This window comes from Hypanus sabinus, chromosome X2 (genome assembly GCF_030144855.1).
Source record: "Hypanus sabinus isolate sHypSab1 chromosome X2, sHypSab1.hap1, whole genome shotgun sequence".
In the NCBI taxonomy this organism is placed as follows: Eukaryota; Metazoa; Chordata; class Chondrichthyes; order Myliobatiformes; family Dasyatidae; genus Hypanus; species Hypanus sabinus.
The window spans coordinates 34,146,967-34,160,036 of NC_082739.1; the positions used below are offsets into that span (position 1 = coordinate 34,146,967).

Sequence of the window (13,070 nt, forward strand, 5' to 3'; positions counted from 1 at the left end):
AGTTCTCCCAGGTACCGTGCGGCTGTAGAGTAGCTTGATTCTCATCACGTTAATGAAACGTGATGCTCCCTCCCTGGACTCTCCACCCCACCTCCCCGAGACTTTGAGCTCGGTCGACATTCCTCTGTTCATCCCCAGCCTCCATTAAAAACCCACGGTGGAAGTGTTGTTCATGAGTTGGGATGCTTAAACTTCACTGTAATCAGCATCCCACTGGACTTCCTGCCTAATTTCCCCCTCTGGTGTGGATAGACCACCCTGCATGTTCATCCCCACCTCACCTGCATTTAACATCAGGCCCTGGCATCAATGAACCACCACTTCAGGTGGGAGCTCCCTCATTTTGTAATCACTTTCAACAAGTGAGGCTCTATGCATCTTTAATATGCTCTGCTTGATACTCAGTTGCTTGTAGATTTATTTCTCAGTCTAGTGATCTGACATTCACCGATCAGTTAGCATCTTACAGCCAAATAAAATTCCATGCTGGTTCCCAGGGTAATTATCCTAATCGTCCTCTTCCTTCTTTCCCATTTTGTCTGTACCCTTGCAAACTGTTTTCTCTCTTAATATCCATCAACTCCCTTTCTGATATTTTTCTTCGTGCTATTAAGCTACGCTAAGAGGTAACTTACAATGGTCAGTTAATGTACTGGCATCATGCACAAAATGCTAGAGGATCTCAGCAGGCCAGGCAGCATCTATGGGAAAGAGTAAAACATTCGACACTTCAGGCCGAGACCCTTCATCAGAACCGGAGAAAAAAGATGAGGAGTCAGAGTAAGAAAGTGGGATGAGGGGAGGAAGAAACACAAGGTGATAGGTGAAACCAGGAGAGGGGGAGGGGTGAAGTAAAGAGCTGGGAAGTTGATTGGTGAAAGAGATACAGGGCTGGAGAAGGGGGAATCTGATAGGAGAGGACAGAAGGTCATGGAAGAAAGGGAAGGGGTAGGAGCACCAAAGGGAGATGATGGGCAGGTAAGGAGATAAGGTGAGAGAAGAAAGTTGGAATGGGGAATGGTGAAGGAGGGGGGACATTACCAAAAGTTTGAGAAATTGATGTTCATGCCATCAGGTTGGAGGCTATCCAGACGGAATATAAGGTGTTGCTCTTCTAACCCGAGTGTGGCCTCATCGCGACAGTAGAGGAGGCCATGAATTGACACATCAGAATGGGAATGGGAAATGGAATTAATGTGGGTGGGCACTGGAAGATCACGCTTTTTCAAGAGGACAGAAGGCAGGTGCTCGGTGAAGTGATCTCCCAGCCTACATCGTGTCTCACCGATATACAGGAGGCCACACTGGGAGCACAGTAGATGACCCCGACAGACTCACAGGTGAAGTGTCAGCTCACCTGGAAGGACTGTTTGGGACCCTGAATGGTAGTGAGGGAGGAGGTGTAGGGGCAGGTGTGGCACTCGTTCCACTTGCAAGGGTAAGTACCAGGAGGGAGATCAGTGAGGAGGGATGAATGGACAAAGGAGTCCCTGTTGAAAGCAGAAATGGGGGGAGAGAAAGATGTGCTTGGTAGTGGGATACCGGAAGTTATGGAAAATTATGTGCTGGACATGGAGGTTAGTGGGGGAGCGGGTAAGTGAGGACAAGAGGAACCCTATCCCTGGTAGGCTGGCAGGAGGATGGGGTGAGGGCAGATGTGCATGAAATGGAAGAGATGCAGGTGAGTGCAGTGCTGACTGTGGAGGAAAGGAAGCCCCTTTCTTTAAAGAAGGAGGACATTTCCATAATTCTGGAATGAAATGCTTCATCCTGAGAGCTGATGCGGCAGAGGCTGAGGAATTGAGAAAAGAGATGGCATTTTTAAGGGTAAAAGGGTGAGAAGACGTATAGTCCAGGCAGCTGTGAGAGTCTGGATTTATAATAGATATCAGTGGATAAGCAGTCTCTGGAGACAGAGACAGTGAGATCGAGAAAGGGGAGGGAGGTGTCGGAAATGGTCCAGGTAAATTTGAGGGCAGGGTGGATGTTGGAGGCAAAGTTGATGAAGTCAACAAGGTGCACATGAATGCAGGAAGCAGCACGATGTAGCATAGGAAAAGTTGGGGAGCGATACCAGTGAAGGCTTGGAACATAGACTGTTCCATGTAGCCGACAAAAAGGCAGGCATATCTGGGACCCATGCAAGTGCCTATGGCTACACCTTTAGTTTGAAGGAAGTGGGAGGAGTCGAATGAGAAATTATTGAGAGTGAGCACCAGTTCCACCAGACGGAGGAGAGTGGTGGTGGAAGGGAACTAGTTGCACCGATGACCCACAGATGCTGCCTGACTTGCTGTGTTCCTGCAGCATTTTGTGTCTGTTGCTTGTACTTCCTCTTGTTTGAAATGTACTAGCAGGTCTTTGGGGTGTGGCAGGAACCAGAACAGTCAGAGGAAACCTACGTGGTCACATACAGTAGAAGGAACACGACAATTCAGCATACAGTGCTCCTGAGGTCAGGATTGAGCCAGATCCCTAAAGCTGCAGCACTAATGTGTTACAGTTACCATGGAAATCACTGCCACAGGACTGAGACCACACACTGTCAGGTCTGTGCTGTAGCTGGTGCTAACAGCCACACCACACTAAAGAAAACCATTCGCGGCCAAGGACTTTCACCGGCAGTTTGGTTTCTGACACATTTTGTGGCATCTGCAGTTTTTTAAATCTCCATACATTGTCACCTCTTTATCTTGTCTCTTAAATATTTAAGTTGATCACGCAATGTTCATACCTATTGGACCAGTCTGTCCCAAATAGTTGCACTTCTCGTACTCAGCCCTTATGGGAGCCATGTCAGTGGTGGCAGCATGTCCTGGTCCCTTTCCTTTTGCTGCAACTTCACCTCATTAACGTGTCCTTCTTGCAAACCCATTGCTTCAAACAATTTCATTCTTACCTTTCCATGTCAAATTCCAATGCCTGCAGATGGATGTAGGTACCATCAGGACCCCTCACTGAAGACTTCATCCATCCCACTATGACAATATTATAATATGACCATTAGTTACTATAATATAGAAAGAATGAATTTTTAACCATTTCTTGGTCAGGTGCTTACTCCCTTATGTCAGCATGTATATTTACCCTTCGATCTATCCAATATTAGCATTCTCGATTCGAGCTACAAGTTCAGCCACTTGGACACAATGTCCCCTGGTAAAGCTTCCACTGCTCGCTCTTTTCCCCATGGTTGTCATGATTCTCCGTGGTTTCCTGTCTATATACCACCAGGATCCAGCACTGAAGACCTCACTCACCTCCACCACAAGGTGGACTCTTTCACTCTCCTGTCTTCCACTCTCCTTCTGCCTGACATCACAATCCTCTCTTCTGTTCAGTAAGGCACTTGTGACGTTTAATTCCAGGGCCTCCTGCTTCAGTCACAGCATTATCTTTGTGAATAAGGTTTACTTCCAAAGCTGGCCTCCAGCAGTCAGAATCAGATTCCAGCTTCCCAGTCACAACAAATTCCATGTTTATGTGGGAGGCATTAAGAATAAAATGACCTATCATAACTAACTCTCAGCACCCAAGCTTAAGATCTAAAGCAGTGGCACGTTGAAAAAGGGATTAGAAGAGTACTCTAATATGACCATTTGTAACAACAATGTAGAAAGAATGAGTATTTAACTGCTCTAGTTCTGGCTCACTTCCTTAATTGTTCCAATAATATTTTAAAAAATCATATATAAAGTAAATCACAAGCCTCAGTACAAAAATGATCATAAAAGCCCTTAGAGCTCCCCCCACCAAATATCTCCTCTTCATTGCTGCAAAGAGTGACTCCTGTGCTATCCTCAGCTCTCCCTGTCCTTGCCGTGGGCACCATCCAAAGCAAGCGGTCTTTGACTTTCATTGGAAAGGACACAGTCCAATCCAAGGGAAAATAATAAATTACTGACTGTCAGCCATACTTCTCTTGGCCCATAGCCTGGAATAAAACTGATATCCGCTGGCGTATTATGCCCAGGTAATGTAGTCCCAGGGATGTCCCAATATATCCTGACATATTGTGTCCTTGTTCTTTTCCCATTTCTAAACTATAAACAAACCATATTGTTGGATCAGCAGGCTCGACAAATATCCTCCCTGGTTCCCCAATTAAAGCTCCCAATTCCTGGTAGGCAACTTCACACCTATATGCATTTTGATTTCTTTGCCACTGAAAACTAACTTTCCAGATTCCAGGGAGCCCTCCTTGGGTACTTTGTCAGGTGACCCCAAAGTGGCAGACAGGGTCTGAAATTCTCCAGATCACTGCTTCCCCCGTTATACATGATCCAAATCCATCATCACCCATCCAATAAGAAGACGTGTCTTATTTAAAATGGCAACCATTTAAAATCAATCGCCATGAAGAAATGAGCTATTAGTGGAAAGGCTTAACTTCCTTGTAGACTTATCCATATTGGTAGTATTTTATGCATTAAAGTGTGAGTCTGACATTACAGTATTAACCCCAGACACTGTGTTTGATCTTTAAAAACTTGCATGAAATTAACCTTAAAGGTCCAAAATTGAGCAAAACATTTTAAGCTCTAATTAATATTTTTAATTTTTCTCTCACTGAAATAGAGTATCAGTGACCCAGTTTCAATTCCCGCCACTGGCGGTAAGGAGTTTGTATGTTCTCCCCATGACCGCATTGCTTTTCCTCTGGGTGCTCCAGTTTCCTCCCACAGTCCGAAGACATACCAGTCAGTAGGTTAATTAATCATTGTAAATTGTTCCATAGTTAAGCTAGGGTTAAATCGGGGATTGTGGAGCAGTGTGGCTCAAAGGGCCGGAAGGGCCAATTCCACGCTGAATAGCAATAAATAAATAACGTTAGCGTGGGACGAGCTGTTGAGAAGCCAGCTTTCCAGCCCACGGCAACTGAACCAATCTGTGTCCAAATAAATGTTCCAATTAATAGTAAACAATACCAGCCATTACAATTTCAACTGCATAAAGTGAAAGCAATTTCTTACTGTAGCTGAATTAAATTACCACTTATAAAAGCTCCATTGACTTAGAACCGGACACCAAATCTGAATTTCAACTTCAAGGCCACAGCTTATCTCTGATTCCCCACAGGAGCCAAAAAACCCATTGGTTAAAAGAAAACATGCCAATGTCTGCAAATGAATTTTTAATCTTCAATCATTATTTCAAAATGCATTCTAAGACTCAGTGCACAAACTTAAAGAATTTGATCTATTAATGAAAATACACCTATTCCTGCAACTTGGAAACATAGATGCGTGTGATGGGTTTTGGAGTGCAGCATTTTTAAAGTAAAGAGTTACTTTCAGAACGCTAGCTTATAAAACTATTATCTGTACATGACTGCAATTCATACAAGTATTGATCTTATACACTGAAATTATCTTGTATAATCTACATAATGCAGAATGTTAGAGGCTGATGCTCACCACTAGCATGTTACTAAAATGTACCTTCCCACTAACCTCCTGTATGTCTGAGAAATATGTCCAACACTAACACTAAATGTCTACTGTAGAAAGCTCCTCTATCAACCTCCCCTTTGCATGACACAACTTTTCCAAATCTCAATGAAAGCAGTCATCAATGACCTTGGCTTTGGACATCTGAGAAAGAATGTTCTGAAGATCAAGATCTTTTAAAGTTCAAAGTAAATTGATTATCAAAATATATATCTCACCATATACAGTACAACCTTGAGATTCATTTTCTTGTGGGCATACTCAATAAAGCTATAGAATAATAACCACAATACCACAATAGAATCAATGAAAGATAGCCCAACTTGGGTGTTCAACCAATGTGCAGAAGACAACAAACTGAAAAAAGAAAAAATAATAAAAGAAAGAATAATAATAAATAATAATAATGATAATACTGACTGATAGACTATTACAGATAGGACAATCCATAATAACCATCTGGATGTAACGATACAGGATAAACAAGCAAGGACAACTTACTTAATAGATATAGCCATTCCAAACACGTATAATGTACAGAAATTATTAAGTGAAAAACACCAGAAATATGCTGAATTAAAAGAGGAAATTGAAAAACTATGGAACAAGAACAGGGTATACATTGCCCCAATAGTAATAGCTACGACTGGTATCATCCCAAAGTCACTACACAATACCATTAAACAATTAGGGCTACACAGCAATATCTATGTAAACCTCCAGAAAGCCACAATAACAAACACCACTGGAATAGTCTGAAAATTCCTAGCAATTGAGAAATGAGTGTGCTTGGCTTTGCCGGAACCTCAGGTTTTACCAGCTAGAGCTGAAAGGAAAAAAATATTAATATTGAAAATAATCAAACTGTGCACAAAGCTCCTGGTTTACTGGCAATAGTAATCACATGGTACATACAAACCACCAGAATAAGAAATAGGTTTATGATCACTGACATATCTCATTTAATTTATTGTTTTGTGGTACCTGTACCTCCTCCCTTATAATAGTAATGAGAAGAGGACATATCCTGAGTAGTGAGGGTCTTCAATGACAAATGTCTTCTTCTTGAGGCACTGCCTTTTAAAGGTGTTCTAAATGCACCAAAAGCAGATACCAAAAAGGATTGGAGAGATACCACCAGCCTGTCTTCATAAATTCTTCGAAATCCATTTGCATTTCTAGTGAAATCTTGTCGGTCAGTGCTGAAGTCCTAATGACGCAGAATCAGTCTACTACACAGTCAAATTCCTTGGCATGCTTAACATCAGACTCCCAAAACAGACACTCTGTTTGTTACCACATTACAGCAAAAAATACATTTAAAGGAAACATTGAAAAATATGTGCAAAGTCACCATGAAAGATGTAACATTGTTACTGACTGATTGAAGGACTCATGAGACTTACTGGGTCAAAATGGAGATTGTACCTTACTAGGCAGATCTGCTAGTGCATTCACCAGGGTTGGTGGGGTGGGGAGTGCTCACAGACCCCAGTAAAAATGACAGGAAGAGCACACCACCTCCTATTCATACCATAAGCCCATCCATCCAATCCAGTATCCCCTGCCCCGCATTTCACTCACTAGCTATTTCAGAATCCACAGAACTGAAGTAGAAGCAGAAGCAGAAACTCCTGGAAATACTCAGCAGGTCAGGCAAGTTTCTCTATGGGAAGAGAAACAGAGTTAACATTTCAGGTCAAAAACTGGAAGCAAGTTATTCTCAAACTCAAGAAACCCCTAAAATGAATTTAAGATGAACTCCAGGCATTTAGCTCTGTGGGCTGTTCAAACCTCCCTGTATTCACTTTAATATGTTGAGGAAGCTGGCAGTGAAACAGTGCTTCATGACACTTGGACATAGACCTGAATAGCTCATGAGGGATTTTGCTGTTATTACGCCCGACTGTCTTCTCAGGAGCAGAAACAGAAGGCATATTGTCCATTGATCCGTGTCTTTGAATTCACAATATTATGGTTCTGAGTTGGCTGACCATGACGTTCTAAACTCAAATGAAGATCTTAAGCCCTATCAGATATAAATAGCCACAAACACCCTCAGTAAAGGGAGATTATACTGTAACTATCCAATCTTTAAAGACTAGTTCACTTCTCTGTTTATACTCCAGTGAGTTTAACTGCCAAAACCCATATTTGAGTGGTGGGTCCCCTCTTCCTACCAAGACAAAGATACATGCTGTGAACAAAGTAGTTTAAAACACAGTTGACTTATTTTCAGTGATACATGTTAAAACACATTTAAAACTCACAGAAGATTTCTGTCTTAAATATTTTCAAATTACAAACCATGTCTAAAACACAAAGTATTTCTAAAACACAGGTACAATTCCTATCAACCAAAAAGACATACCAACAATGCAGATGAACATCCGTTTCGGAAACTGAAGTGACAGGAATGGATTCTTGTCACACCGCCTTTCTATAATTCTTCTTGATGTTCTTTAACCATTCCTATTAAGCCTGAACTGCTCTCATCATCTATGCAGTTTCTTTGCCACTTGGATGACATCAATGGTAAATGATGTTTGCTCAGATCCCCTTTTTTACACAAACAATCTAAAAGCTTCTTGGAGACACAGATCCAAGCTACCCATAATTAATGGTGTAAAGTTAACTTCTTGGAGTACATAAAACTCCCAGCTTTTTAACAGATCTGTTATTGATATGCTACATCATTTTTCTCCATCTGGTCTTCAAGCTTCTTTGAACTAAGCAACTTAGTCAGCGCTGTCTGCTTTGAAACAAGCCAAATTAAATAACCCATACTGCACCTCTTATGCAGCAGTGACCTAATGTCCTGCTACCTACAGACAATGAACCTGCTTTATACAGAGCTTGTTTGGAAAGCTGAGATTTCAAACTTCAAGCTTTCCATTTACATTTTTAGAACTGAAGACTAGCTCCCAGTTATGACCAGAACATAAACAAAACACAAAAATACAACTGCAGATGGTGCAGATCAAAGAATACGTACACAACGCTGGAAGAACTCAGCAGATCAGGCAGCATCCGTGAGAAAAGAGTAGCCAACATTTCGGGCTGAGACCCTTCATCACCTCCTTTCTTATCAGATCAATCTTTGATGTTTCAATTTCATGGGTTCAAGGTCATCTGATTGACCTGTGTCAGCTTCTCATTGGATGTGGCCCAAGTCTACAAGCAACATTGTTTTATGGCTGCATCCTTCAGTCTTGTGCCTTAGGTGATTTATTTTGTTCTGTCCAATTCAGAATAGTTCAAAGAAGTCTAATTAGGTCATCCAGACACTGGGCCCAGATGACCAGATCACAGGCTGTTCCTTCTATATAATAAACAGCTTCTTGTCTGAGAATGGTCTCAGGTTTAGCAGATCATTGGCAGAAACATTTTGTGTCCACATTCAATTGCTCTGTTTAAGTTATCCTGGATCAAGAATCAGTTCACCAAACAGTTCACAAAATGGCCAATTCCATTCCTGCAACCACATGGTGAAAACAAAGTCTTCTGCTTTGTCTGTTTCCGCTGTCCTGCCTTATTCATGTTCACTGATTTGCAGGTTGTAGTTCTTTCTGGTTAACAGCTGTGTTTAGAAAGATGAGCTTGGCAAAAAGAAGAGGCCCACTGGTCCAGGAAGTGAATATTCATCACAGCAAGTGCTGACTAATATATCTCCATGGCACATCTCTTTCAAAGCATAAGCCTGCATTAGTTAAGGTGACCTGTTCCACAAATAAAGAAATGTCACTATCCTTGAATGCATTATGATTAAAAGAGCACCTTCACAATGCTAGAGTTGGGAGATCAATGCACCATTGCTTCCAATCTGTCTGAAATTAACAATTCTAACAACAATAACTCTTGTTTTTGTGGTGACCTTAACAAATGAAAAGACACCTCTGGAGGAACATTGCAGGACTGTTATCAAACAATGCCAAGCTGCACAAGGAGTTATTCGGGCAGATGATCAACACTTGGTCAAAAAGTTATGTCTTCAAAGAATGTCTTCATGGAGAAAGAGGTAGAAAGCTGGAGAGGTCTCAAACCTTTGGGCCATGCTCAGTGGAGACAAACGGAGAAGCACAAGTCTTGCAGGACTACATATAGGGAAGCTCAGTTTAACAGGGGTGTTTAAAAAGAAGGAAATCTAGGAATAATTTTGGATCCTAGAATATAGTGCAGTGCCTAGAATACCAGCAAGATCGTAGGGTAAACTCACACATCCTTCCATAATGTTTAAGATCCAATAGAATATTTTCCATTTAAATCAAATTGAACATTTGTAAAAAGTGGCATTTTGTTTTCAATCTATGAAAACCTGTTACAAATGCTCCCATTATCCACACGAATGAGTTTTCCATACCAGAGGGAGGTCATCGAAGGAACATCCCGAATGTATTTACGATTTTTTAAATCAGACAGTCTGTGTCAGATGGGAAAGTAGGTGCAACAGAGCATGGCTTGAATTCTGATCTTTGCTTCAGTGAGGATGGAAAAATATTGAATATTGAAGTAATTATTGTTAATACACCAGCACAGGTTTGCACTTCCATTTTCAGTGTATTTTAATATGGCTGATAGTTTTCAGTAGCAGAGAGTTTAATAGTAAATTGCATCGCTAAGTTGAGGAGATAAATCTTCCTGTTATTACTCACTTGTTGACCCTTCATCTGTTTATTTTTCATGAATATGCGTCTCTTCCACTGTCCCTGGTACCACAGAAGACATGCATATTCATGAAAAATAAACAGATAAATTGGACAATATCTTACACTCAGGCTTTCAGAAAGTCTCAGAATATCCCACAATTAAAAAGAGGTCCTTGAGGCTTTTAAGAATTTTTATTCTGAGTTGTATAAATCAGAATCAAAGAATGATGACGTTAAGATAGAAGAATTTTTATCACAAATAACTCTTCCAAAATTAAATACAGAAGAACAGAAGGGATTAGGTATGCCTTTTACATTGAAAGAAGTTGAAGAAGCTTTGGGATCACTTCAAAGTAATAAATCTCCAGGAGAAGATGGTTTTCCACCTGAATTTTATAAAAAGTTTAAAGATTTATTAATTCCTCCTTTTATGGAGTTAATATATCAAGTGGAAAGAACGCATAAACTTCCAGAATCTTTTTCAACAGCTATTTTAATAGTATTGCCAAAAAAAGATAGAGACCTTTTAAAACCAGCATCATATAGACCTATTTCTTTATTAAACACCGATTATAAAATAATAGCAAAAATCTTATCTAATAGATTATCTAAACGCTTACCAAAATTAGTGCATATGGATCAAACAGGATTTATCAAAAATAGACAATCGGCAGATAATGTAACTCGGTTATTTAGTATAATCCATTTAGCACAAAAGAGGGAGGAAATGAGTGTGGCAGTTGCTTTAGATGCAGAAAAAGCATTTGATAGATTGGAATGGGATTTTTTATTTAAGGTATTGGAAAAATATGGACTAGGAACATCATTTATAAAATGGATTAAAACCTTAAATACTAATCCCAAAGCTAAAGTAGTGACAAATGGTCAAATTTCAACATCACTTCAGTTAACAAGATCAACTCGGCAAGGTTGCCCACTATCACCTGCTTTATTTGTGTTGGCAATAGAACCACTAGCTGAATTAATTAGAATGGACCCAGATATTAAGGGTTTCAGAGTTAATCAGGAAGAATACAAGATTAACTTATTTGCTGATGATGTTCTACTTTATTTAACAGATCCATTACATTCACTACACAAATTATCTTATAGACTAGAAGAATATGGGAAAATATCGGGTTATAAAATAAATTGGGATAAAAGTGAAATTTTACCTCTTACTAAAGGAGATTATAATCAATGTCGATTAATAACTCAATTTAGATGGCCAGCAAATGGTATAAAATATTTAGGTATAAGAGTTGATAATGATATAAAAAACTTATACAAATTAAATTACTTACCACTTTTGAAAAAAATTCAGGAAGATCTTGAAAAATGGATGGCATTACCAATAACATTAGTAGGTAGAGTAAATACTATAAAAATGAATATATTCCCTAGATTACAATATTTATTTCAATCATTACCAATACAATTACCCCAGAAGTTTTTTCAAGAGTTAAACAAATATGTGAGGAAATTCCTTTGGAAAGGTAAGATGTCAAGAATATCGTTGGAAAAATTGACATGGAAATTTGATCTAGGAGGATTACAACTACCAAATTTTAAGAATTATTATAAAGCAAATCAACTTAGATTTATTGCATCTTTTTTCGAGAAAGATAAACCGGCATGGATTAGAATAGAATTAGATAAAATAGGAGAAAACGTACCAGAAGATTTTATGTACAAATGGGAATCTAAATGGATACGGGAAAAGAAAGAATCTCCTATATTAAAACATTTGATTGATTTATGGAATAAGATAAATGTTGATGATGAGACAAAAAAATCTTTATTAGCAAAGAGATCTTTAATTCAAAATAGACTTATTCCTTTCACAATGGACAATCAACTTTTATATAATTGGATTCAAAATGGGATTAGATATATAGGGAATTGTTTTGAAGGAGGTATATTAATGTCATTTGATCAATTAAAGAATAAATATAAAATATCAAACAACACTTTATTTTGTTACTTTCAATTAAGGGCTTATTTAAGAGAAAAATTAGGTCAAACAATGTTATTGCCGAAATCTAATGAAATAGAAATTTTAATTCAAAAAGGAAATATCAAAAAATTTATATCTTGCATGTATAACTTGATTCAAAGACAGGTAATTAAACAAGGAGTCCATAAGTCAAGACAAAAATGGGAAAGTGATTTGAATATTAAAATTGAAGAAACAAATTGGTCAAGACTATGTCTTGATAGTATGACAAGTACAATAAATGTTCGGTTAAGATTAGTGCAGTATAATTTTCTACATCAATTATATATTACACCACAAAAAATAAAAAAATTAAATCCAAATTTATCGGATCAGTGTTTCCGATGTAACCAGGAAACTGGTACTTTTTTACATTCGACATGGTCTTGCTCTAAAATTCAACCTTTTTGGACAAATTTAAGACTTTTACTGGAACAAATTACAGGAACACAATTTCCTCATAATCCAATATTATTTTTACTAGGTGATATTGAAGGGATAAAACCGAAACTCAAACTAAATAAGTATCAGAAAGAATTTATAAAAATTGCACTGGCAGTAGCCAAAAAAGCTATTGCAGTTACTTGGAAATCGGATAGACATTTAAGTATAGATTCTTGGAAGAAAGAAATCTATGGTTGTATTCCATTAGAAAAAATTACTTATAATTTAAGAGATAAATATGAAACATTTCTGAAAATTTGGAGCCCTTATTTACAAAAGACAGGATTAAATATATAGATGCTCTGAAGATGAAACAATTGGTTATTAGGGGAAAGAAATAAATATACATATTAAAGTTATTACGAATTCCATGGAGCATGTGGAGATCTTCCAACAACCAGGCATTCTTTCTTTCTTTCTTTCTTTCTTTTTTTTCTATAGGGCAGTTAGGGGGGAGGGGTTAAGGGGAGGGGGTAAGGGTTATATACATTGTTTTTTCATACTTTGTAACCATTTAAAAATGCAATAAAAAAA

General features: G+C 38.7%; 1 protein-coding gene across 2 annotated transcripts in view; it reads left to right on the top strand.

Annotated features, from left to right (window-relative positions):
* kirrel3a (kirre like nephrin family adhesion molecule 3a) overlaps positions 1-13,070 on the top strand; it is a 693,875-nt gene that overhangs the window by 656,158 nt on the left and 24,647 nt on the right. The gene's annotated exons all lie outside the window — the stretch shown is intronic.